At 44.0% G+C, this 27,723-nt stretch overlaps 1 protein-coding gene across 15 annotated transcripts in view; it reads left to right on the forward strand.

The window, feature by feature from the left end:
- The first annotated feature begins 4,607 nt into the window (after window positions 1-4,607).
- AMBRA1 (autophagy and beclin 1 regulator 1) overlaps window positions 4,608-27,723 on the forward strand; it is a 198,378-nt gene continuing 175,262 nt past the window's right edge. For 5 of the 15 annotated variants that reach the window (XM_063671910.1, XM_054439744.2, XM_054439743.2 and 2 more), the window contains exon 1: window positions 4,626-4,849. The gene's annotated coding sequence lies outside the window, so the exon portion shown is untranslated. Of the gene's footprint in view, window positions 4,850-9,503; window positions 10,897-11,299; window positions 11,418-27,723 lie in introns of those variants that run through there. The other 10 variants (XM_063671911.1, XM_063671912.1, XM_054439748.2 and 7 more) reach the window with 6 other exon arrangements.

Raw genomic sequence — 27,723 nt, forward strand, 5'->3', positions numbered from 1 at the left:
TGGCTCACGCCTGTAATCCCAGCGCTTTGGGAGGCCGAGGTAGGCAAATCACAAGGTCAAGAGATCGAGACCATCCTGGCCAACATGGTGAAACTCCGTCTCTACTAAAAGTACAAAAATTAGCTGGGCGTGGTGGCGGGTGCCTGTCATCCCAGTTACTAGGGAGGCTGAGGCAGGAGAATCACTTAAACCTGGGAGGCAGAGATTGCAGTGAGCTGAGATCGTGTCATTGCAACTCCAGCAACAAGAGCAAAACTCCAAAAAAAGAAAAAAAAATGACTACAACTGAAGGCCTCTTGTGATTGTAAAGTAGAAGAAATTAGATCTCTGGATACTGAACAGGAGAAAGGAGATTACACTTTGAAATCATAAATTAGCAAATTTCAAAAAGGGGCCTCCCTGTTTGCCCAGCAAAACATTAAGGATCTATTATTCTGTTGACATGTTAACTTTCTCTAATCTTTATGCTGTCTTTTATAGACGGGCTGATTTCTTTGTCATTCTAGAGCCTTAAAATATTCATACATTTTGATCTATTGATAAATTTCATCACTGGAGATGTATCTTATAGAAATAATTCCAAAGAAGGGAGAGCCTTCTATCATTCTACGGCTAGCAGTTCCCTGCTGTTCTGGGCTCTCTCTTCTTCCCTGGGCTGCTCCTACATCACTATACTACTACCTTTACTATTCCATCATCAAGTGTATACATTACCCCGCAGCACAAAAAGAACAGGCTAGAAAAGAACAGAACAGAATTGCAATGGCAGAATTGACAACTGGCTTACCATTTCAGCTGTTCAAGGCCTGACTGGTCTTCCTGCACTTCCTAATAAGATGACTCACGGTACCATTACAGAATTATCTCATGCTAGGTTCAAACCTGATTTCTACCACCGAGTGTGTGGTAGAGGCATGTTTCTCAGAACCCAGAGCCAAGATAAGGAACAGTCTCCAATTCCCTGTTCTCTCCCCTCCCTCCTTCACCCTTCATTCCAGGCAAGTCTCCTAGGCAAGTGTGTCCCATCCTCATCCTCCTTTTTTTGTTTTTTTGTTTTTTTTTGAGGCAGGGTTTCACTGTCTCTGTTGCCCAGACTGGAGTACAGTGGTGTGATCATGACACACTGCAGACTTGACCTGGGCTCAAGTGAGCCTCCTGCCCCAGCCTCCTGAGCATCTGGGATTGCCAGTGTATGCCACCACTCCCTGCTAATTAAAAAAAAAATTTTGTTTTTTAGAGACAGGGTCTCACTATGTTGCCCAGGCTGGTCTCAAACTCCTGGACTTAACCTATCCTCCCACCCTGGACTTGCAAAGTGCTGAGAGTACAGGTGTGAGCTGCCACGCCTGGCTTCTTGTTGGTTTAGTCTTTCCAAAGTTTTTTCCATGTGATTGACAGGGGCAAGGTCCATGCTTAGGAGTGAACTGTCCCAGATTGCCCATGGCTGTCAGTTTTAACACTCAAAGTCCCATGTTCAGGGAAACTCCTCAGTCCTGGGCAAAGCTAAGACTGGTTATCCTACTTCAGGGAAGCACCATCCTACCTCAGGGGAGTGGCTCCATGAGGAGAGTCCTACCAGAATTCAGTGATCAACAGTCAACACCATAATGAGTTCTTGAGTCTTAACATCAATATGAGGAACATCAGGGGTACAGCCCAGGATGATCTTCACTTGTGCTGGCCTTGTTTCTTCTTTACAGTTTTTCCTCTAGTGTGAGGAGATTCCCGCAAGGTTCATGGTTTCAACTCCTGATCTCTTGTGATCCACTCTTCAGTCCAAATAAACATTTCCATAAGAACATGCAGTAGTTTGCTGTCAAACTGAAGCTTAAATCCATATATATACATATATATTTAAAAAGAACAGTTCTGTAAAGGAAATTTATCTGTAAAGGTGCAACTCTGCCCCTAAAATAAGCCACCCTTTCCATGGTCTCACAAAGCAGTCTAGACTCCGCGTTGCAAATATCGCCATTTTCAGATGATGATTTTAGATAAATCTTTGCCGAACTTTCAGGTGCTTTACTCAAAAGTCTCCAGCTTTTGAAAAAAGGAAAATGTCTTAGAGCAGTGAAATTAGTTTCTTTAGTTTTTTTCACTGCAATCAAGGTTTCAAAACAATGTAGTTGGCCGGGCACGGTGGTTCAAGCCTGTAATCCCAGCACTTCGGGAGGCCGAGGTGGGTGGATCACAAGGTCAGGAGATCGAGACCATCCTGGCTAACACGGTGAAACCCCGTCTCTACTAAAAATACAAAAAAATTAGCCGGGCGTGGCCGGGCGCGGTGGCTCACGCCTGTAATCCCAGCACTTTGGGAGGCCGAGGCGGGCGGATCACAAGGTCAGGAGATCGAGACCACGGTGAAACCTCGTCCCTACCAAAAATACAAAAAATTAGATGGGCGTGGTGGCGGACGTCTGTAGTCCCAGCTACTCGGCAGGCTGAGGCGGAAGAATGGCGTGAACCCGGGAGGCGGAGCTTGCAGTGAGTCGAGATCGCGCCACTGCATTCCAGCCTGGGTGACAGAGCGAGAATCCTTCTCAAAAAAAAAAAAAAAAAAAAAAAATTAGCCGGGCGTGGTGGCGGGCGCATGTAGTCCCAGCTACTCGGGAGGCTGAGGCGGGAGAATGGCGTGAACACAGGAGCCAGAGATTGCAGTGAGCCAAGATCGCTCCACTGCACTCCAGCCTGGGCGACAGAGCGAGAGTCCGTTTCAAAAAACAAACAAACAAAAACAATGTAGTTATCTGAGTCAAATTTGAATGAGGGCTATAGCTATGCTCCACAAGCCTCTCCAAGAAGGAAGCTTTCTTTTTTTTTTTTTTTTTTTTTTGGTAGTCCCGAGTAGCTGGAACTACAGGCGCCCGCCACCACGCCTGGCTAATTTTTTGTATTTTTAGTAGAGATGGGGTTTCACCGCGTTAGCCAGGATGGTCTCGATCTCCTGACCTCATGAACCGCCCGCCTCGGCCTCCCAAAGTCCTGGGATTACAGGCGTGAGCCACCGCGCCCGGCCTGGCCAGTATTTTCAAAGACTAAGAGGAGATTTTTGTAAAGTGCCAATACATTATTTAAAAAAGGCTAATACTGTAAGGATACGCTCTTTGAGTTTAATTAAAGTCTTTAAAGGCTGGGACTATTTTTTTTTTTTTTGAGACGGAGTCTTGCTCTGTCGCCCAGGCTGGAGTGCAGTGGCACAATCTCTGCTCACTGCAACCTCCGCCTCCTGGGTTCAAGCAATTCTCCTGTCTCAGCCTCCCGAATAGCTGGGATTACAGGCGCCCGCCACCACGACCGGCTAATTTTTGTATTTTTAGTAGAGACGGGGTTTCACCATCTTGACCAGGCTGGTCTCAAACTCCTGACCTCGTGATCCACCTGCCTCGGCCTCCCAAAGTCCTGGGCTTACAGGCGTGAGCCACTGCGCCCGGCATTAAAAAAAAAATTTAAGGTAGGGTCTTGCTCCATAGATCAGGCTGGCGTGCAATGGTGTGATCATGGCTCATTGCAGCCTCCACCACCCGGGCTCAGGATATTCTTTCATCTTAGCTTCCCGAGTAGCTGGGCCTACAGGCGGGAGCCACCAGGCCCGGCTAACTTTTTGTATTTTTTTTTTTATAGAGACTGGAGTCTCACCATGTTGCCCAGGCTGGTCTTGAACTCCCGGGCTCAAAGCAATCCACCAGCCTCGTCTCCTAAAGTGCTGGAAGTATGGACGTGAGCCGCTGCGCCCGACCAAACTGGGACTATCTTGTTTCCTTTTTACACCCTTCCTCTCAGAGTAGTGGGGAAGGGTGTAAACCTCCCTAGGAGGAGGTAAGGTAGACTATGATTGCTCACACTTGGTAACCATACTTGCAGTGATCTTTGTGATTTATTGAATCATATCTAGGATGTACATATTAATCCATATTTGTGCTGAGCATATTCATTTATCAACTAAGAGACTACAGAAAAAAAGCCATTGTGATGATGAAAATGTCAACACTTTATCAGGTTCTGAACCCAGAGACTTTTGCTTATTATGTAAGACGCACACCTGTGGCTCTAGGCTTTTGGAAGAAAATAAAAGAGAAAAGCAATCCGTGTACTTTTTTTCCCCCCTGCCTTAAGGTCAGGCTACATAATTCTGGGTTTTCCCAGCTTCTCTTGGTCATTCTTCGTGGGGACTAAACTGGAGCTTTTACGTAGACTGTTCATTTTGTTCCTCAGCCTGAATTCTCTCTCGTTTTCTGTCTCTATGATTTTTAATTCCCCTCACTGCTCTGTTAGGAAACTAAGGGTCAAATGAGGTTAAGTAATTTGCTCAATTGGGATAAAGAGTGTTGGGAGTCCATAGAACAGTCGCGGGACTATAGTTAGACAACAAGTGTTATTGCGCTATGATTTGATCTTCAACACATTCACGAGAAACTCCAGTTCTCTAGAGAACTTTAACAGCCGGCGACCCACAGAAAATGGCAGAAGTGCAGGCTCTTTTTCAACCCGTGGCTTAAGATCTGGGTTTGTTTATTTATGCCTCGGACAGGAGCCGGATCTTGAGTAGGAGTTGAGCTGTTTTTCGGCGCTCGGCTGTGGTTCCTTGAACGATTGCTTGGGCGTTCCTCCTTTGATGTCTGGGGCGTTCTTGTATTCGGTGATCTTTTGCGCCGTCTTCTTGCTTGATGTCTCCTGAGCGGCGGTGGCGCCGGGTCGAGGGCTGAGTTATCCGCGAGGCCCCGCGCTCAAGCCGCCTTCTCCTGCCGGTCGGTAGAACGGACCCCTTGTTTTATTCCTGCCTCCTCTTTCTTTTTCCCTGTGGCTCAGCCCGTCCGCTGGACTGCAAACCGAGCTCCCGGCTGCCTTGCAGGTAGGCCCAGGAGGAGCCTGGGAGGCCCAGCCCGGCATCCTTTCGCCGCGGGGTTGAGAAGACCTTGGCGCCGGCGGGTGGGCAGGCTGGCCGGCCGCCGTGACACTGCCAGAGGAGGGGCTACCAGACTGCGTTGAGGGGCGCGGCCGGAGGGGCAGCCCGGAACGGAGGGAGAAGCCGGAAGGAGGGAGAGATGCTGGGGTTTCCCGGTGTGGTTCTTTAGGGAGGAGATGTTGGGTCTAGGGCACCCCCAGTGTGTGGGGAAGATGGCTTTCCAGGAACCGATAGAGCTTTGCGCACTTTGATCCTCCTTCCTTTCTCCTTTTCCCCGCACCCCGAAGTCTCCGGGTGTCATGCCTCAGTTGCACTGGGGACCCCTACTGAGTCCAGCCTTCGAAGGGACCTTTGAGTAGGTGGAGGCTTATGGAACAAGGCCCTCTGGCTCCTCTGAGCGAAGTGTTATGTTCTCGCCTTTTTCTGGGTGGGTAAACTGAGGCTGATGTCTGGGACGTGTCTTCCCCACATATCCCCAACAGATCATTAAGTGCACTGTAAGTCACTTTTTGTCGTTTACCAATTCCCTTCCCCCCAGTTACCAGTCAACTTATGAAAACAGTGAGTTGTTGTTTGATCGTCAGTGATCCCTCTTTTCCTAGAAATATAGACTGTTAGGAATATAGATCCTGTCACTAGAGGCTTCAGAAGTGAAGGAACCATGTGGTTTCTTGGCTGTTTTGCTTTTCATAGTCTGTATCATTTTAACTAGTGTAGCAATGACAGTGTTTTTGTTTCTTGATAACCTTGTTGTCTACTTTGTTTCCTGATAACCTTGTTGTCTACATTGTTTCCTGGTTGATTTATCCTCCTTCTCCCCAGCCTCTTTGGAAATCTTACAACTATGGTGTTTGTGGTTAGAGGTTAGAATCTAGTAGAGGATGGTCAAGACTTTGAAGGCAAACGCTTGTCCTGTGAGGCTCTGCTTTCTGAGGAGTATCCAATGGAAACCCAAGGAGTCTGTCTCTTTTTTTTTTTTTTTTTTTTTTTTTAGACAGTCTCGCTCTGTCGCCCAAATGAGTGCAGTGGCGCGATCTTGGCTCACTGCAACTTCTGCCTCCCGGGTTCAAGCGATTCCCCTGCCTCAGACTCCCGAGTAGCTGGAAGTACAGGCGCGCGCCACCACACTCGGCTAATTTTTGTATTTGTAGTAAAGACGGGGTTTCATCATGTTGGCCAGGCTGGTCTTGAACTCCTGGCCTCAAGTGATTCGTCCATGTCGGCCTCTCAAAGTGCTGGAATTACAGGCATCCACCGCACCCGCCCAGTTTTGTTGTATTTGATTAGTAGTTTGGTCACTGCACATACAAAAGCTAAAAAAGGCTGTGTGTAGAAATCATTCAAATATTGAGATATTTAAATGAAAGGTTAACGCTTTGGGAACTCCTTTGTGGTTCCCTTTTCCTTCCCAGCTTGGAAAGTTTGGAGACTAAGTCTCTTATTTTCATCGGATTCAGTGTCATGATCCTAATTTGTGTCACTTCATTGTTGGAAAAAAAAAAAAAAAAAATTCAGCCTGCCGGGCGCGGTGGCTCACTCCTGTAATCCCAGCACTTCGGGAGGCCAAGGCAGGTGGATCACCTGAGGTCGGAAATTCGAGACCAGCCTGACCAACGTGGAGAAACCTAAAAATTCAAAATTAGCCGGGTGTGGTGGCGCATGCCTGTAATCCCAGCTACTTGGGAGGCTGAGGCAGGAGAATCACTTGAACCTGGGAGGCGGAGGTTGCGGTGAGCCGAGATCGCGCCGTTGCACTCCAGCCTGGGCAACAAGAGCGAAACTCTGTCTCAAAAAAAAAAAAAAAAAAATCAGTCTTGAGGTTATTCTGGGTTGAATAAGTTTCCAAAGTATGTAGAATCAGTAAGAATGCGTTGTGTGTGTGTGTGTGTGTGTGTGTGTTTTGAGACGGAGTCTTGCTTTGTCTCCCAGGCTGGAGTGCGGTGGCGCGATCTCGGCTCACTGCAACCTTCTCCGCCTCCCAGGTTCAAGCAATTCTCTGCCTCAGCCTCCCAAGTAGCTGGGATTAAAGGCGCGGCCACCACGCCCAGCTAATTTATTGTATTTTTAGTAGGATGGGGTTTCACCATCTCGGCCAGGCTGGTCTTGAACCCCTGACCTCGTGATCCACCTGCCTTGGCCTCCCAAAGTGCTGGGATTACAGGTGTGAGCCACCGCGCCCGGCCAAGAGAGTGGTTTTAAGGGTGCAGAGATTCAGTTCCTAGTCCTTGAGTGGAAACTCTACAAGGCCACATTCTCCCACTATTTTAGTATTCTCATATGAGTTTTGGAAAGATTACTGTTCCTATAATTTTTTGTGTGAGGTCAGCAAGATTTAAATGAAGGGCCCTTAATCATAAGCAATTTCCTAGTTACATGACCTCAGTGCTCCCAGAAAGGGATTAATGAAGAGCCACCAGACTATCTTTATGGAGAATCTAGATTGGGAAGTAAAGCTAAGAATGTGCATTTTTGAAAAAGTTTTTATGGTAGAAGAGAATGTATATCAGAGGAAAGAATGTAGAGAAGAAAGCAACATTGTCCACTGGGAATTGATAAGTTCTGCGTAGAATTTAGAGTTATGAAGACTATCTCATTGGCTCCTAATGAATGCTAAATAACAAATGGAAATTGCTGTGAGTGTCATGAAGCAATCTTAGGAATATTTTATTATGTTTCTGCAGGAAATAATTGGCAGAGGCTTAAGTTGAATTGAGGCCAAGAAATTTGGTGGTGATGATGGGTGGTTACAGGGATAGAGCTTATCAACTTAATCAACTTATCCCATGCTTTGTGATAGAAGTTCACTCACTTTTTTTTTTCTTCTTTTTTTTCCTTTCTTTCTTTTTTTTTTTTTTTTTTTTTTTTTTTGAGACGGAGTCTCACTCTGCCGCCCAGGCTGGAGTGCAGTGGAACGATCTCAGTTCACTGCAACCTCCACTTCCCGGATTCAAGCAATTCTCCTGCTTCAGCCCTCCGGCGTAGCTGGGATTACAGGCGCGTGCCACCATGCCCGGCTAATTTTTTGTATTTTCACTCAGTTTTTAACTTACTTGGTTAAATCTTGTGGTGTTCTGTCAATGTTAGATTGGGTTCTCTTTTGACATTTCCTTTAAAAACTGTACGGGTTCAGAATGTGACTGAATTCTGTCTTTTAGTAAGAAAGTTCTTGGAGATGATTAAAGATTTGAACTTCTAGAACTTGAGCTGGAACAGAGTTATGTATATCACTTGAAAAAGATTAGTTATGTATATCATTAGAAAACAATTATTTTTATTAATAAAGTAGTAATTTAATTTTTTTTTTTTTTTTTTAAAGAGATGAGGTCTCCCTATGTTGCTCAGGCTGGACTCAAACTCCTGGGCTCAAGTAGCCCTCCCCAATAGCTGGAACTACCGGTGCATGCACCTGGCTTACATTTAAAAAAAATTTTTTTTTTTTGAGACGGAATCTTGGCTCACTGCAACCTTTGCCTCCTGGGTTCAAGCGATTCCTATGCCTCAGCCTCCCCAGTAGCTAGGACTACAGGTGCACACCACCACACCCAGCTAATTTTTTGTATTTTAGTAGAAACGGGGTTTCACCATGTTGGCCAGGATAGTCTCTATCTCCTGACCTTGTGATCTGTCCACCTCGGCCTCCCAAAGTGCTGGGATTACAGGCATGAGCCACCGTGCTCGGCCATACATTTTTATACTGTATAATTTTCACAATATTTTCAATATGTGTTAGGAAACTTATAAAACTTTTGATCATGTAGCTTTATGGTGCTTATTAATATCAAATCCAAACATTGTGGTCCTCAAGCATATTGGTGAATGTTGTCTGTTTAAGTTGACAATTTCTAGGCCGGGTGCGGTGGCTCACGCCTGTAATCCCAGCACTTTGGGAGGCTGAGGTGGGTGGATCATGAGGTCAGGAGATCGAGACCATCCTGGCTAACACGGTGAAACCCCATCTCTACTAAAAAATACAAAAAAAATTGGCGGGGAATGGTGGTGGGCGCCTGTAGTTCCAGTTACTTGGGAGACTGAGGCAGGAGAATGGTGTGAACCCGGGAGGCAGAGCTTGCAGTGAGCTGAGTTAGCACCACTGCACTCCAGCCTGGGCAACAGAGTGAGACTCCGTCTCAAAAAAAAAAAAAAAAAAAAAAGCTTGACAATCTCTCTCACTCTTCCAATTTATCTCACTCTTAAAGGAATAAGAGAAAATGTTTTGTTGTTAGCACAGAGAGGTGTCTTTTTCTAAGATATGCCTCAGCCTTGATAGTTATTTTGGAGTGGAATCTGCATTTTTTTGTCCAGTGGTTTGGTTTACCCCAAAAAAACTGAAGTTCCTTTAATCACAGTCCTTCTTGTTTCATTCTCCGATTGTTCCTCATAAACTCAGAGAAAGCTTTCAGTGTCTTAATTTCTGTTTGTACAGAAATGCTGTGGTACAGCCTGTTCTGTGGTTTGGGGTCATTTATATTTTATCTTTTCAAGCTCCCCCAAGTTAATATGATCAATTTTTTTTTTTTGCACAGCTAAAATTAGTTACTGATGGATAAAAATTTTATGATTAGTTATTGTCAGAATGTATTTATGTGTCCAGTAGTATGTGGCAGCCTGCCAATGTAATGTAAGGAGAAAATAGATTAAGTAATCAGGAGATCTGGGTTTAAGCCCTAGGTTTACTACCTGAGAAGTCTTGTACAAATTATTTAAGGAGGCTGTAGGGAAGGTTAATGTCCTTTATTGAGCATTTACTGTGTCATGTTCTTTACATGTGTTATTTCATTTAATACTTATAAGAGTCCTTTAGAGTAGATGTTAATTTCCCCATAGAGATACTATTTTTCCACTTTTTTGTAGAAGCTCAGTGACAGTAAATAATTTAACCAAGATCACACAGTAGGTATAGTAGAGCTGTGATTCAAATCAAAGGCTTTGAATGCTTTTCTGAGTCTGTATTTAAAGAATGGAAAAGTAAAACATCCATCATAATACTTTTTTTTTTTTTTTTTTTTTTTGAGATGGAGTTTCGCTCTTGTTGCCCAATCTGGTGTGGAATGGTGCGATCTCGGCTCACTGCATCCTCCGCCTCCTGGGTTCAAGCGATTCTCCTGCCTCAGCCTCCCTAGTAGCTGGGACTACAGGCATGTGGCTGGCTAATTTTTGTACTTTTTTTAAGTAGAGACGGGTTTTCACCATGTTGGTCAGGCTGGTCTCGAACTCCTGACTTCAGGTGATCCACCTGCCTCGGCCTCCCAAAGTGCTGGGAATACAGGTATGAGCCACCGTGCCCGGCCCATCATAATACTTACGTTGATTACATTGAGAAAAAGTATGTGAAAATGCTTTAAAAGGATAAAGTACTCTTCAATTGTTAACTTCTATGCTATTTTACAACAACAATGAACAGATGTTATTAAGTTCCTAGGCAACTTGCTACTTTCTCTTTTTTTTTTTTGAGATGGGGTCTCGCTCTGTCATCCAGGCTGGAGTGCAGCTGCGCTATCTCGGCTCATTGCAACCTGCGCCTCCCAGGTTCAAGTGATTCCCCCTCCTGAGCTTCCTGAGTAGCTGAGATTACAGATGCACGCCACCACGCCCAGCTACTTTTGTATTTTTAGTAGAGACCAGGTTTCACCATGTTGGCCAGGCTGGTCTTGAACCCCTGACCTCAAGTCATCTGCCCAACTCGGCCTGCCAAAGTTCTGTGATCACATGCATGAGCCACAGCACCCGTCCTCCTTCTATTTCTTTTCTAACTTATTTTTTGTCTCTTCCTCTGCTCTTAGGGTTAATAATCTTCACTTCTCTACCTAAATTTTTTTCTTTCTTCATTGTGTGTTGTTTTGGTACCTTGTTTTTTTCTGAGGTCAGAAATATTCCCATCAGACGTTGTGGAGCTATTTCTTGATTGTGACTGTGTGTTTCAACCCTTACCTATGAAGACGTTTGTTCATCTAGCAAATATTTATTGAAGACTCATTAGATGTTGGGATACAAAGGTAGACATAGGTGTTCTTATCCTTATGGAGTTTATTCCAGTAGGGAGCATAGGTATTTGATAAATATTGAAATTTAGACTGAAACAAGTATTCTGAAGGAAATAAACAAGGGCTGACAGAGGGAAGAAGGAGTGAGGCGAGCCCTGGGTATTTACAGGGATTGGAGTCTTCAGTCATAGCATCCTTAATCCCCTTGAAAAGTTGGAATCACAAATCATGATTGCGTGAATTTAAGTTTCCCTGCTGCCATCTAAGTCTTCATTTAAGATTGCTACATGTAATATTTGTCTGATATTTAATGTATGATAATACTGGGTTTTACGTAGTCAAGGATAACTAGGACTTATAAATATCTAGCATGCTTGACTAATGAGTTTAATTTTTTACTTTTTTTTTGTGGCAGGGTTTCACTCCGTGGCCCAGGCTGGACTGCAGTGGTGCAATCTCGGCTCACTGCAGCCTCCACCTCCCGGGTTCAAGCGATTCTCGTGCCTCACCCTCCCGAGTAGCTGGGACTACAGGTGTGTGCCACCACGTCCGGCTAATTTTTGTATTTTGAGTAGAGATGGGGTTTCACCATGTTGGCCACGCAGATCTCGAACTCCTGACTTCAGGTGATCTGCCCACCTCGGCCTCCCAACATGTTGGGATTACAGTCCGGAGCCACTGTGCCTGACCTGAAGTTGTGTTTCTTTAAAATGAGCTGAAGCAAATTTCACATTTCATGATTTCATCACTTATTTCTGCTCTCTAGAATAGATCATAGGTATGTATACCTATAGTATAATGAAGCATCTGAAATTTTGCTGAGTTGGAGAGGATTAATAAGCACATTTGATTTGCAGAGAAAATTGGAGTATTTTATTCTAGGTAACCACTGAAAACAGGACAGAAAAATATCTTTCCCCAGACTTTTGAATAGCAGCATAGTCGCACTGACTCCTGGAGCCAAGCAGCCTGGTTCAAATTCCGGCACCCCTGCTTACTAGCTGTACAACTTGGGCAAGTTACTTAGTCTCTCTGTGCCTCTCCTCATCTGTAAAACACCATACAGTTGTTGTAAGAACTAAATTAGTTAATATGTATAAAGCATTTAGAACAGTACTAGGTGCTGTATATGCCAGTTGTTAGTAACAATGTTATTATTATTATAACAAAATAAAGTTTTCCAAAAGAACACATGATAGTGATTCTTAGATTGAAGTTTAGATGCTTTGGGAAAGCTTTAATAGGGAATAGGAAGTTAAAACGGCATATTTGTCCTTCTTTCCCCTCAGTATCCTTCAAAATAAAGTAAAAGGATATAGGTTCAAATCCTAGCTAGGAAAAAAAAGTAAAAAGATGGATCTTTGTTTTTAATTCAAAAATTGTTTTTTTATTATTTTTTGGAGACAGTCTTGCTCTGGTGCATTGGCACAATCTTGGCTCACTGCAGCCTCTGCCTCCTGGGTTCAAGCGATTCTTGTGCCTCAGCCTCCCGAGTAGCTGGGATTACAGGTGTGTGCCACCACACCTGGCTAATTTTTGTATTTCTTTTAGTAGAGACAGGGTTTTGCCATGTTGGCCAGGCTTGTCTTGAACTCTGGCCTCAAGTGATCTGCCCACCTCGATCTCCCTAAGTGCTGGAATTACAGGTGTGAGCCAGTGAGTCCAGTTTTAAAAATAATTATTATTTTCAGCTGGGTGCAGTGGCTAACGCCTGTAATCCCAGCACTTTGGGAGGCCGAGGCGGGTGGATCACCTGAGGTTGGGAGTTCATGACCAGCCTGACCAATGTGGAGAAACCCTGTCTCTACTAAAAATACAAATTAGCTGGGTGTGGTGGTGCATGCCTGTAATCTCAGCTACTCGGGAGGCTGAGGCAGGAGAATAGCTTGAACCCGGGAGGCGGAGGTTATCGTGAGCTGAGATCATGCCATCGCACTCCAGCCTCGGCAACAAGAGCGAAACTCCGTCTCAAAAAAAAAAATTATTGTTATTTTCCAATTATAAAAGTCTTTATGCCTGGTGTGGTGGCCTACACCTTTAAACCCAGCAATTTGGGAAGCTAGGATTATATACATATATGTGTGTGTGTGTATATATGTGTGTGTGTGTATATATATATATGTGTTGTATATATACACACACACACATACACACACACACACATATATATATATATATATTTTTTTTTTTGAGACGGAGTCTTGCTCTGTCACCCAGGCTGGAGTGCAGTGGCATGATCTCAGCTCACTGCAACCTCCGTCTCCTTGGTTCAAGCGATTCTCCTGCCTCAGCCTCCTGAGTAGCTGGGACTACAGGCATGTGCCATCATGCCTGGCTAATTTTTGTATTTTTAGTAGAGTCAGGCTTTCACCATGTTAGCCAGGATGGTCTCGATCTCCTGACCTCGTGATCCACCCACCTTGGCCTCCCAAAGTGCTGGGATTACAGGTGTGAGGCACCATGCCCAGCTTTTTTTTTTTTTTTTTTAAGACAGAGTCTCACTCTGTCGCCCAGGCTGGAGTGCAGTGAGTGGTATGATCTCAGCTTACTGCAACCTCTACCTCCCAGGATCAAGCGATTCTCCTACCTCAGCCTCCTGAGTAGCTGGGTTTATAAGCACCCACCACCTCATCCAGGTAATTTTTGTATTTTTAATAGAGACAGGGTTTCACCATGTTGGCCAGTCTGGTCTTGAACTCCTGACCTCAGGTGATCCACCCGTCTCAGCCTCCCAAAATGTTGGGATTACAGGTGTTAGCCACTGTGCCCGGCAACAATTTTTTAAAATTAGCTGGAAATGGTGGTGCATGCCTGTATTTCCAGCTACTTGGGAGGCTGAGGCAGAAGGACTGCCTGAGCCTAGGAGATCAAGGCTGCAGTGAGCTAAGATCACACCACTGCACTCCATCCTGGGCATCATCATGGCAAGACCCTGTCTCAAAAAAATTAAAAAAAAATTCTTCTAGTGATTATAGCAGAGTGTGTATTTTTCAGTCATTCATTTGATAAATGTTTGTTGCATGTGTATTCCTTCAGTAGGCAGTGAGGATACCATAATGCTGTGTATTATGTACTATGGCTTTTTTTTTTTTTTGAGTTATGAAATATCCCTGTGAGGCCTTTTACAACTATTTCTTGATTGTGATTCTGCGTCTCAATTCTTACCTTTCAGACTTTTGTTTGTCTAGCAAATATTGGTTCTGATCAGAACCAGTCCTTATTGAATGCTTTGTGCCAAGTACTGTAGTAAGCGCTTTGCATTGATTCTTTTCATTCCAACTAACAACCTTATGACATAAGTACTCTTATTCTTCTCATTTTATTGATGTAGCATTTGTGGCACAGAGAAGTTAAGCAATTTGCCCAAGGTATGTAGCTAGCAAATGGCAGAACCAGGATTCGCGTCCAAACAACCTGGCTCCACATTCCCCTGCTCTTAACCTCTAAGTTATACTGATTCTCAACTACTAAACACGTTAAACCACTAGGTCAATATAGTGAGACTAGAGTGGAAAAATAGATGTCCATGCCTGTATGGAGATTGTAGTCCAGAGGAAAGAGAGACAGTAAACAAATAATTATACCAATAAACATATAATTGCAGTGTGTGCCAAACCTATGACAGAAAAATAAAAAGAGATTATAGTAGGGGAACTTGAATTAAACTGGAGGTTTAAGAAGTATTTTTCTGAAGAAGTGATACTTAAGCAGAGACTAGAAGGATAGAAAGGGAAGGGAATAGCATGTATGAAATTCTCAGGATGGGAAAGAACTTGACACATTTGAGAAACTGGAAGAAGGTTGATATGGTTGGAATACAGTGAACAGTAGGGGATGGAGGAAAGAGGCATAGAATGAGGATAGAGACTTAGGCAGGACCATGTCAAAGCTTTCGGATTTTTTTTTTCTTTTTTGAGACAGGGTCTCTGTTCCCCAGACTAGCATGCAGTGGTGTGATCACAGCTCACTGTAGTCTTGACCTTCTAGGCTCAAGGATCCTCCCACCTCAGCTTCCCAAGTAGCTGGGACTACAGGCACCCACCACCATGCCTAGGTAATTTTGGATTATTTGTAGAGACAAAGCCTCACTATGTTGCCTAGGCTGATCTCAAACTCCTGGACTCAAGAGCTCCTTCCCCACCTTGGCCTCCCATAGTGGTGAAATTACAGGCATGAACTACCACACCCAGCAAGGCTTTTGGATTTTTTTTTTTTTTGATGGAGTTTTGCTCTGTCACCCAGGCTGGAGTGCAGTGATGTGGTCTCAGCTCAGTGCGATTTCCGCCTCCTGGGTTCAAGCGATTCTCCTGCCTCAGCCTCCTGTGTAGCTGGCACTACAGGCACATGCCACCACACGTGGGTAATTATTTATTTATTTATTTATTTGTTTGTTTTTTGAGAGGAAGTCTCGCACTGTCACCCAGGCAGGAGTGCAGTGGCGCGATCTCGGCTTGCTGCAAGCTCTGCCTCCTGGGCTCACGTCATTCTCCTGCCTTAGCCTCCCAAGTAGCTGGGACTACAGGCGCCCACCACCATACCAGGCTAATTTTTTGTATTTTTAGTAGAGACGGGGTTTCACGTGTTAGCCAGGATGGTCTTGATCTCCTGACTTCGTGATCTGCCTGCCTTGGCCTCCCAAAGTGCTGGGATTACAGGCGTGAGCCACTGCGCCTGGTCTAATTTTTTCATTTTTAGTAGCGACAGGGTTTCACCATGTTGGCCAGGCTGGTCTTGAACTTCTGACCTCAGGTGATATACCTGCTTTGGCCTCCCAAAGTCCCGGGATTACAGACGTGAGCCACTGTACCTGGCCGGCTTTTGAATTTTTATCCTGAGTATAATTAGAAGATTTTGAAGGTTTTAAGCATGAGTATCATGACCTTATATATGATTTTAAAACGTTACTCTGGGGCTGGGCGTGGTGGCTTATGCCTGTAATCCTAGCACTTTGGGAGGCTGAGGCGGGTGGATTGCTTGAGCTCAGGAGTTTGAGACCAGCATGGGTGACATGGTGAGATCCCATCTCTACAAAAAGTACAAAAAAATTAGCTGGGTGTGGTGGCTCACACCTGTGCTTCCAGCTACTCAGGAGGCTAAGGTGGGAGGATCATCTGGTCTGGGGAGGTTGAGGCTGCAGTGAGCTAAAACCATGCTACTGCACTCCAGGCTGGGTGACAGAGCAAGGCTCTGTCTCCAAAACAACAATAACAACAGCAACACCCCATTACTGTGGGTACATTGTGGGGAGGGGTTTGGAAAGAGAAGAAATGGGGGAAGTGTGGTTAGGAAGTATTGCAGTGGTCCAGGCAAAAGGCGATGATGGTTTGGATTAGACTGTAGGCAGTGGAGATAGAAGTAGAAAGATTCAGTAGATATTTTAGAATTAGGACAGGCAAGACTTAATGGATTGGATGTGTGGGAAGAAGAAGGTGTCAAGTATGATTCCAGATTTTTGGCCTGAGCATCTGGGTAGATGAAGGTGGTGTTTCTGAGATGGAAACATTGGAGGAGGAGCAGATTTGGATTAGAGTTGGGGAGTGGAATGAAGACCTCAGTTTTAGTCATGCTAAGTGTGAGATGCCTGTGAAAACATACAAGTGTAGATATCAAGTAGTCTTTAGGCTGATTCACAAAAGTGGCGCTGGAGAGAAATCTGGATGGTATTAGTATATAGATGGTATTTACAACCAAGGGAAATGGATGAGATCTCCTAGAGAACAAGTATAGAGTAGGAGGAGAAGACCACACTCCAAGGAATTCAAAAGAAAATGTAAGAGCTTGTTATTAGAGAAACCAACATAGGAACATATTTCAGGAAGGGAGTAATCACTGTACATTGTTGGATTTATCAACACAGAGATCATTGATGATTATAGCGAGAACAATATTGGAGGAAAGTAGGGCCAGAAGCTAAATTGAATTGGGTTTAAGGCATGGGAAGGGACGAAGTGGAGATGGTCTGTGTATTTTGATTATTGACATATGTAGGCTGGGCGTGGTGACTCACGCCTGTAATCCCAGCAATTTGGGAGGCTGAGGCAGGCAGATCACCTGAGGTCAGGAGTTCAAGACCAGCCTGGCCAACATGGTGAGACTGTTGGCATGTACTAAAAATGCATGTACTAAAATACAACATGGCAGTACTAAAAATACTAAAGTTAGCCAGGCATGGTGGTGTGCACCTGTAATCCCAGCTCCTCAGGAGGCTGAGGCAGGAGAATCACTTGAACTGGGGAGGCAGAGGATACAGTGAGCTGAGATCGTGTCACTGCACTCCAGCCTGGGTGACAGAACAAGACTCCATCTCAAAACAAAACAAAACATGTCTGTTTCCTCATAAGTATACTCTAAGACAGTAAGATCCATGAAGATAGGAGCTGTACCTTTCCATTTTTTGTATTCTTGGCTGCTTAGCTTGGTATCTTGCCAGAACATTGTATTAAGAAAGAAAAGAGTGAGGGCATGAAGATATTTGCAAAATGGTGAGAGTAATGATTCTTATGGCCTTTTTATGTTGGCCTTAAGGGTTTATCTACTTTTTATGTACTTAATTAATTTATTTATTTATTGAGATGGGGTTTTGCTCTTGTTGCCCAGGCTGGAGTGCAATGGCGTGATCTCTGCTCACCACAAACTCTGCCTCCTGGGTTCAAGTGATTCTTCTGCCTCAGCCTCCCGAGTAGCTGGGATTACAGGCATGCACCACCACGCACGGCTAATTTTGTATTTTTATTAGAGATGGGGTTTCTCCATGTTGGTCAGGCTGGTCTTGAACTCCTGACCTCAGGTGATACTCCTGCCTCAGCCTCCCAAAGTGCTGGGATTACAGGCGTGAGCCACCATGCCCGGCCCTTTTTATGTACTTTTAAACTTTGCTATGTTTAGCCTTTCTTTTTTCACCTCCCTACTGAATGGGTCTTTGTATTTTGGTATTATTGGCTTTTAAAGTTCATTCCTTATCTTTTTTTTTTTTTTTATTGCTTTCTTGTGGTCATTGTTGCTATAGCTAATTAGCTGAGGTGCTTGGTTAACCTCTTTATTCATTCACTTGTTTATTGGCTCTTATTTCTATGTACTGACTGTATAATTGTGACAAAGCTCAAAGCTCTATACTTTTTTTTTTTTTTTTTTTTAATTGAGACGGAGTCTCTCTCTGTCGCCCAGGCTGGAATGCAGTGGTGCAATCTCAGCTCACTGCAAGCTCCACCTCCCGGGTTCACACCATTCTCCTGCCTCAGCCTCCTGAGTAGCTGGGACTACAGACGCCCGCCACCACGCCCAGCTAATTTTTTGTATTTTTAGTAGAGACAGGGTTTCACCATGTTAGCCAGGATGATCTCGATCTCCTGACCTCGTGATCCGCCCGTCTCGGCCTCCCAAAGTGCTGGGATTACAGGCGTGAGCCACCGCGCCTGGCCATTGTTTTCTATTAATAGTTTGTGATTTATATACTTTTCCCAGAGTCTAATTGGCCATATTTATATGATAATAATAAACATTTTGGCTACAGTCCTACCTAGATTTTTTTTTTTTTAGACAGAGTCTTGCTCTGTCACCCAGGCTAGAGTGCAGTGGTGCGATCTTGGCTCACTGCAACTTCTGCCTCCCAGGTTCAAGCGACTCTCTTGCCTCAGCCTCCCAAGTAGCTGGGATTACAAGCGCACACGACCACGCCTGGCTAATTTTTGTATTTTTAGTAGAGACAGGGTTTCGTCATGTTGACCCGGCTGGTCTCGAACTCCTGAGCTCAGGTGATCCATCCGCCTCGGCTTCCTAAGGTGCTGTGATTACAGGCGTGAGCCACCACGTCTGGCCCTACCTGGAATTTTATATGGTAACTTTCCTGGGAAATGCTTATATGGACATTGTCCTTTTTAGTTCTAGCATTCTTTTATTTGTTTATTTGAGACACTCTTTGTTCCAGGCTAGACTGCAGTGGTGATTGTAGTTCACTGTTGCCTTGAACTCAAGCTTTCCTCCTGCTTTAGCCTCCCAAGTAGCTGGATTACAGGTACAAACCACCACACTCAACTTCTAGCATTTTTGTTTTGTTTTGTTTTGTTTTTGAGATGGAGTTTTACTCTTGTTGCCCAGGCTGGAGTGCAGTGGTGTGATCTTGGCTCACTGAAACCTCCTCCTCCCGGGTTCAAGTGATTTTCCTGCCTCAGCCTCCTGAGTAGCTGGGATTATAGGCATGCACCACGATGCCCGGCACATTTTGTACTTTTAGTAGAGACAGGGTTTCTCAGTATTGGTCAGGCTGGTCTCAAACTCCCGACCTCAGGTGATCTGCCCGCCTCAGCCTCCCAAAGTGCTGGGATTATAGGCATGAGCCACTGCGCCTGGCTGAATTTTTTTTTTTTTAGAATAAGGATTTACTGAACTGAAATTCACTTCACATAAAATTAGCCATCTTAAAATGAACAATTCAGTGGCATTTAAGTACATTCACAATGTTCTGCAACCTCTTTAGTTTCAAAACATTACCATCTCTCCAAAGTAAAACCCCTTACCAGTTAATCAGTTTGTCCTTATTCTGCCCTTCCTCCAGCCCCTGATAACCATCAATCTGCATTCTGTCTCTGTGGATTGATCTATTCTGGATATTTCATGTAAATGGCATCATACAATATGTGATCTTTTGTGTCTGGCTTCTTTGACTTAGCGTAATGTTTTGGAGGTTTATTTATCTCCATCGGAGTATTTATCAGTACTTCATACCTTTTCATGACTGAATAATATTCCATTGTGTGTATACATCACATTTGTTTATCCATTCATCCATTGAAGAACGTTTGGGCTGTTTCTGCCTTCTGCTCTTGTGAATAGCGTTGCTTTGAACATGCATGTGCATTGGCTTATTTTCAGTTATTTTAGGAGTATACCTAGGTAGGAATGGAATTGCAGGTCCTATGGTAATATATGAATGATCTTCTGACATGTTAGAGATCAAAGCCAACATCTGCAGCTTCTCCAGAGTATGTGATTTCAGAGTTGTTGGCTGGGCTTAGATTGGGACTCAGAATCTCTTTCCTGTATGAAGAACTGAGTTCTAACATTCTGGTTTTATTATTTGCATTTTACTGATGGGATAATTGAAGCACAGCATCTGCATGGTTTTAACTTCCTATCATCTTCAGAGCAAGTCAGTGATGGAATTAGGAATTTAAGACTCTTAATCATGTTCTTTGTCTAAGGTGACCCATATGAAGCCATGTTGCATTTACATGAAGCTATTTGAAATGGGCTTCCTATATTTTATAATCTCTTGGAGGGATATTGTTCAGGTGGTGTTAAGCAGATGTTCTCTTTCCATAGAGGACAGGACAAGAGGGAATGTGTTTTAATTGCAACATAAAGGAGGTAGATTACACATCAGAAAGAACTTCCTGACTACAAGATACTGAAATGTTGTTACCAAGGGATATTATGAAGTATCTTCTCCAAAGACTATCTTTCTGGGATCATTCAGGTGTGAGCTTGTTTAGAAATGAGGGAGATGACAGAGATGACTTGCTGAGGTCCCTGATAACCCTGGGACATAATTGTTTGATGGTTAATCAAAGCAATATGTCTGGCTGGGCACAGTGACTCATGCCCATAATCCCAGGACTTTGGGAGTCTGAGGCGGGAGGATCTCTTGAGCCCAGGAGTTCGAGACCTGCTTTGGCAACATATGGAGACCCCGTCTACAAAACAACAGCAACACCAACATCTCTGGCATTTTCATGAGTATATTTTCACTTTTCTCAGAAAGCAGTAATCAATAGAGAGCAGGTGAATTGCTCAGGGTTCCTGGTAAAATACTAGATTAGTATTCTAAATCTTTTTGGATTCCACATCCATATTGAATACTCAGGGATGCCTTCCTTATCTTAAATGACTCTTTTCTTAGCTATGTAATCTACTGTTATGATTCTCCCTGAATCATAGTGATCAAAGCCAACATCTGCAGCTTCCATAGAGTGTGTGATTTGAGACTTGACTGGGCTTAGATTGGGACCAGCAATCTCTTTCCTATAAAAATAGCTTTGGTCCCTGGTTATACATGAAGAAATGGGAACATGTTATTAATAATAGACCACGGCAATGGATTCTTAATTCTTTAGGCAAGAGCCAGTTTAAAATTGCTTAGGTGAGGGTGCACATGACATAGATGTATTTTTGGTTTGCGGTGCCTGGAAAAATAGAAGCCTGGAAGATGGGCAAATGAACATTAGATTCTGTTGTAGAATATGAACATTAAAATACTCATTAAATCTTAGAATTAAATTGCGAGTTGAAATGCTTAGCTCAGGAAATGCCAAAGTTAAGATACTCACCACAGTAACTTATCCATCTCAAACATTGTGTCTATGTTAAGGGATCTCATAAGGGATCTCTTTCTTGTCTATTACCAAAATTGTGGTTTTGGGTCCATCAGTCAGTGGCTGACTGGGAGGCTAAGCTGGGATGGTGCTATGGTCTAAATGTTTATGTCTACTTGAAATTTATATATTGAAATCCTCACCTACAGAGTGATGGTATTGGGGGGGGGGCTTTTGGGAGATGATTGGGTCATGAGAGTAGAGCCCTTATAAAAGAGACGAGAGAGACCTCTTTGCCTTTTCTAGCATGTGAGAACACAGCAAGAAGGCACTGTCTGTGAACCGGGACCTGGGCCCTTACCAGACAGCAGTGGACTTTTCTGCTCCAGAACTTTGAAAAACAAATTTCTGGCTGGGCGCGGAGGCTCATGCCTGTAATCCCAGCACTTTGGGATGCCGTGGCAGGCAGATCACGAGGTCAGGAGGTCGAGACCAGCCTGGCCAATATGGTGAAACCCCATCTCTACTAAAAATACAAAAATTAGTTGGGCGTGGTGGCATGCACTTGTAGTCCCAGCTACTTGCGAGGCTGAGGCAGAAGAATTGCTTTAACCCGGGAGGCGGAGGTTGCAGTGAGCCAAGATCATACCACTGTACTCCAGCCCGGGTGACAGAGTGAGACTCTGTCTCAAAAAAAAAAAAAAAAAAAAAAAAAGAAAAAAACAAATTTCTGTTGTTTATAAGCTACCTAGTTTTGTTTTTGTTTGTTTTTTTTAGACAGAGTTTTGCTCTTGTTGCCCAGGCAAGAGTGCGATGGTGCTCTCTCAGCTCACTGCAACCTCCACCTCCCGGGTTCAAGCTATGCTCCTGCCTCAGACTCCTGAGTACATGGGATTACAGGCACGCGTCACCATGCTGGGATAATTTTGTATTTTTAGTAGAGATGGGATTTCACCATGTTGGTCAGGCCGGTCTCGAACTCCTGACCTCAGGTGATCCACCTGCCTCAGCCTCCCAAAGTGCTGGGATTACAGGTGTGAGCCACCATGCCTGAGTGGTTTTTGGTATTTTGTTAAAGCAGCCCAAAAGGACTAAGAGGGAGTTACTAATACCACTGGTACTTTTAATGAAGGATTTATTAGGTTTGTTTATGTTAGTTGAACTATGGGAGCATTTACTTGTTCACTTCTCTGCTGCCAAGAATATCTTCAGATATATTTATTGAGCTTTCTGGAATTGGCAACAACTATTAACACTGTAGATAAAGAAGAAGGAAACTAACTTTTGAATGTGAACCATGTAAAGGGAGTTTTACATTTATTCTTCCATGTAATATTTGTAACAAACCTGTAAAGGATGAGAGAAAGTGAAACATTGTTTGAAAAAGTGAAACATTGTTTTTTGTCAAAGTTTATACAGCTGGCAAATGGTAGAGCTGAGATGGAGAAAGCAGAGTCTTCAGTTTTAAACCAGTATTTTTCAAAGTATTCCTTGGAGGTGCCCAAGAGTTGGCCATGAGAGTAAGGAAGAGCTTTAGTTCTCTCAACCTTGCTTAAGCCAGAGCAGCTCAACTTTGACCTGCTTTACATTGTAGTGTTTTCACGTAAGATTTCATTTAGAAAAAGGATTCTGCTTCTTTAAAAAGAGAAACCCTGGAAGACCACTCATTTGAGGAATCATAAAAGAGAATTAGCTAAACCAATTTAAAGATTGAAAAGATGGCTAAATTACATAACTGCCAGTTTGGAAATTATGTCAAAGTTTGAAGTGACTTGATATCACAGCCACATGTGCAGTGTAGTTATTCTGCCCTTAGGGAGCGTGGTATAGCAGGAAAAGTGCATGGACTCCGAGATTTTTTTTTGTTTTGTTTTTGTTTTTTTCTGAGACAGAGTCTCACTCTGTCGCCCAGGCTGGAGTGCAGTGGCTCGATCTTGGCTCACTGCAACCTCTGCCTCCCGGGTTCCAGCGATTCTCTGCCTCAGCCTCCTGAGTAGCTGGGATTACAGGCGCTTGCCACTACACCTGGCTAATTTTTGTATTTTGAGTAGAGACAGAGTTTCACCATGTTGGCCAGGCTGGTCTTGAACTCCTGACCTCAGGTGATCAGCCCACCTCAGCCTCCCAAAGTGCTAGGATTACAGGCATGAGCCACCACGCCTGGCCAAAATACTTTTTTTTTTTTTTTTTTGAGACAGAGTTTCGCTCTTGTTGCCCAGGCTGGAGTGCAATAGCGCGATCTCGGCTCAGTGCAACCTCCACCTCCCGGGTTCAAGTGATTCTCCTGCCTCAGCCTCCCGAGTGGCTGGGATTACAGGCGTCCACCACCACACCTGACTAATTTTTTTTTATTTTTAGTAGAGACGGAGTTTCACCATGTTGGGCAGGCTGGTCTTGAACTCCTGACCTCAGGTGATCCGCCTCAGCCTGCCAAAGTGCTGGGATTACAGGCGTGAGCCACCATACCCGGCTCAGAATTCTTATTTTTAAATCTGGTGGCCACAAATGTACAGTGGGGGGACGATAACACCTACCTTTCAAGAGTTGTTGTAAGGATCAGAAATAACATGTAAAGTGCCTGGTTCAGAGTAAACACCCCAAAATACTAGCTAATTGTCAAGATGATGATGCTAATGCTGACAATTTTTCAGTGGGTATTGACATTTCCCTCCAATGCCTGAGAGCTTCTGCCATATCAAAGATAGGCAGTTCTTTACCTACTGTATGCACCTCATGGTGGGTGCTTAGTGTGCTTGTTTTTGATGAAGTTAGTCTTTAAACTGCTGTGATTATTTACTCATGGATGTATCTATGATTGATTAAATGAGAAAACTTGGACTTCATTAAATTTATTGTTACTGGATTTAAAGCAGCAGCAGTGCAAAGAAACCCTATACATTGAGTTAAGAGCCCTGGGTTTATGTCTAGAGATGCCCTTAGTAAGTCTTATAACAATGGACAAGTGAATCTAACTTTTTTTTTTGAGATGGAATCTTGCTCTATCACCAGGCTGGAGTGCAGTTGCGTGATCTCTGCTCACTGCAACCTCCGCCTCCCAGGTTTAAGCGATTCTCCTGCCTCAGCCTCCTGAGTAGCTGGGATTACAGGCTGGCACCACCATGCCCAGCAAATTTTTGTATTTTCGGTAGAGACGGCATTTCATCATGTTGGCCAGGATGGTCTCGATCTCTTGACCTTGTGATCCGCCCACCTCGGCCTCACAAAGTCCTGGGATTATAGGCATGAGCCACCACGCCTGGCTGTGAATCTAACTTTTTAAGATATTGATTGATTGGGCAGGGCACAGTGGCTTAAGCCTGTAATCTCAGCACTTTGGGAGGCTGAGGCGGGCGGATCACGAGGTCAAGAGTTCAAGACCAGCCTGACCAACATGGTGAAACCCCGTCTCTACTAAAAACACAAAAATTAGCCGGGCGTGGTGGTGCGCTCCTGTAGTCCCAGCTACTCAGGAGGCTGAGGCAGGAGAATCTCTTGAACCTGGGAGGTGGAGGTTGCGTTGAGCTGAGATCACGCCACTGCACTCCAGCCTGGGCGGCAGAGAGACACTCTGTCTCAAAAAAAAAAAAAAAAAAAAAAAAAAGATTGATTGATTGAGACAGGGTCTCATTCTGTCACCTAAGCTAGAGTGCAGTGACACAAACCATGGCTTACTGCAGCCTTGACCTTCTAGGCTTAAGTGGTCTTCCTGCCTCAGCCTCCTGAGTAGCTGGGACTACAGGTGTGTGCCACCATGGCTGGCTAATTTTTGTATTTTTTGTAGAGATGGGGTTTTGCCAGATTGCCCAGGCTGGTCTCGGACTCTAGGGCTCAAACCCTCCTTCTGCTTTGCCTCCCAAACCACTGGGATTACAGAAGTGAACCACTGTAATATGGCCACTTTTCAAGATTTTATGTTCAAAATGATCCCTAAGTCACTTTTAACTCTGTATATCAAAGATTTGACAAAAAAGTTAAAGATACTTTATTTTCATTGCTAGAATTTCCAAAAATTACAGGGTTATTTTTGGAGAAGGAGCTTTGTGCTGACTTGAGCTGGCGAACTTCTGTCATACTTACTGAGTGATTTGTATAGAAGAACACAGGGACCTTTTGCCCAGGCATAAGAATTGGTATTTGTCGTTTATAGAATATCAGCGGAATTGAAGCCAGAACCATTGTAAGGAGGCAAATGTGAGGGATTATCTGTTGCTTTTGGGAAGATAGCTGGAGTTTTCAAACCATGCCACTTTGGACTTCCTTGAGGGTAACACTTGCCACATTTCAGTACAGTGGTTATGGTTACAGTATATTGCAGTTGTAGTCTCCCCACAAGCTCTCAGAGGTTGGAGGCCTTTTTTGTTCATTTGTTTTTTTCCAGTTCTCTATCCCTGTCTTGCAGTAGGGCTTGCTGCATCGTGTAGTCTTCCAGAAATATGCTAAATGGACAAAAATAGTTGAACCAAGATCAGCAGATGTATTTAGAAAATGACTTGTGCCTACATACTTGTTAACTGTATTGAATTTTTTCTGTTGTCATGTGTTAATATAGAAAAACCTGATAAAGGGAAAAAACCCAGTGTTGTATCGTTAACCTACAGTTTATCTCTTACCAGCTTAAAAAAAAATATTAACGGCAATCAAATTACTGTTCGATGGGGGGCAAGTAACATCACGTTGAGCCAGAGTTTTGTCTGTAAAATGGGAGTAGAGTGGGAGGAGACTTTAGAGATGGGGTATATAAGGCATTGGCACTTAATAGTGGTCATACCTCATATTACAAATGAATGTTTTTAAAATGATCAGCAATATACTTCACATTTCTACATGAAGAAGGAATGTAATTTTGGAGAAGCTTATACATGGGAGAATTATCCCCACTCGTCATTTTCTGCTGAAAAGATTTAATTTCGTACTTCTCCCTCTGGGCCCACAGGATAGTTCCATGGAGGAGACTTAGAGTGGGGATGGGCTCCTAGAGTAGCTGCAGAAGACCTTGCATTTTTTTTGAGACATGGTCTCACTCTGTTGCCCAGGCTGGAGTTCAATGGTGTAATCTCCGCTCACTGCAACCTCTGGCTCCCAGGTTCAAGCGATTCTTGTGCCTCAGCCTCCCAAGTAGCTGGGATTACAGGCATGCACCACCATGCGCAGCTATTTTTTTTTTTTTTTTTTTTTTGTATTTTTAGTAGCGACAGGATTTCACCATGTTGGCCAGGCTGGTCTCAAACTCCTGTCCTCAGGTGATCCCCTGCTTTGGCCTCCCAAAGTGCTGGGATTACAGGCGTGAGCCACCGTGCCTGGCCTTTATTATTTATTTATTTATTTTGAGATGAAGTCTCACTCTGTCACCCAGGCTGGAGTGCAGTGGTGCGATATTGGCTCACTGCAACCTCCGCCTTCTGGGTTCAAGCGATTCTCCTGCCTCAGCCTCCTGAGTAGCTGGGATTACCTGTGCATACCAACACACCTGGCTAATTTTGTATTTTTAATAGAGACGGGATTTCACCATGTTGGCCAGGCTGATCTCGAACTGCTGACTTCAAGTGATACACCCACCTTAGCCTCCCAAAGTGCTGGTATTACAAATATCCATGAGCCACTACACTCAGGCAGACTTTGCATTTTTGCAGATCTCTTTGGAATGCTATTTCTATATTACAGAAACTCTTTCTACTCTCACTGAATATGGCTAACTCAGCTATCCTACCTTAGCATGGTAAACATCTGCCAGGTTTGCCCCAGTCAGAAAGTATTCTGTACCTGCCATCTTGCTTGGCACTTTATATATATGTGTGTGTATATATATATATATTTAATCTCTCCCTGATATAGTGATAATAGGTGAAAAAGGTAGGCTGCAGGGTAATGTGTGGTATGTATGATCCCATTTTGGTACAGGAAACAAAAACTATTATATGCATACATGTTTGTATGAACTATGAGTTTATAAGCTTATCAAGAGGGTAGGGTTGGAGTGTTACTTTTTTTTTTTTTTTTTTTTTGAGATTCCCTCTTGTCGCCCAGGCTAGAGTGTGGTATATATGATCCCATTTTGATTCAGGAAGCAAAACCTATTATATGCATACATGTTTGTATGAAGTATGAGTTTATAAGGTTATCTCAAGAAGGTAGGGTTGGCTGGGCATGGTGGCTCACAACTATAATCCTAGCACTTTGGGAGGCCAAGGCAGGTGGATCACCTGAGGTCAGGAGTTCAAGACCAGCCTGGCCAACATGGCAAAACCCTGTCTCTACTAAAAATACAAAAATTAGCCGGTCTTGGTCGCACATGCCTGTAATCTCAGCAACTTGGGAGACTGAGGCAGGAGAATCGATTGAACCCGGGAGGCGGAGGTTGCAGTGAGCTGAGATGGCGCCACTGCTCTCCAGCCTGGGCAACAGAACAAGACTGTCTCAAAAAAAAAACAAAAAAAGGTAGGGTTGGAGGGTTCCTTTTTTTTTTTTTTTTTTTGAGATGGAGTTTTGCTCTTGTTGCCCAGGCTGGAGTGCAATGGTGAGGTCTTGGCTCACC

This window comes from Pongo pygmaeus, chromosome 9 (genome assembly GCF_028885625.2).
Source record: "Pongo pygmaeus isolate AG05252 chromosome 9, NHGRI_mPonPyg2-v2.0_pri, whole genome shotgun sequence".
In the NCBI taxonomy this organism is placed as follows: domain Eukaryota; kingdom Metazoa; phylum Chordata; class Mammalia; order Primates; family Hominidae; genus Pongo; species Pongo pygmaeus.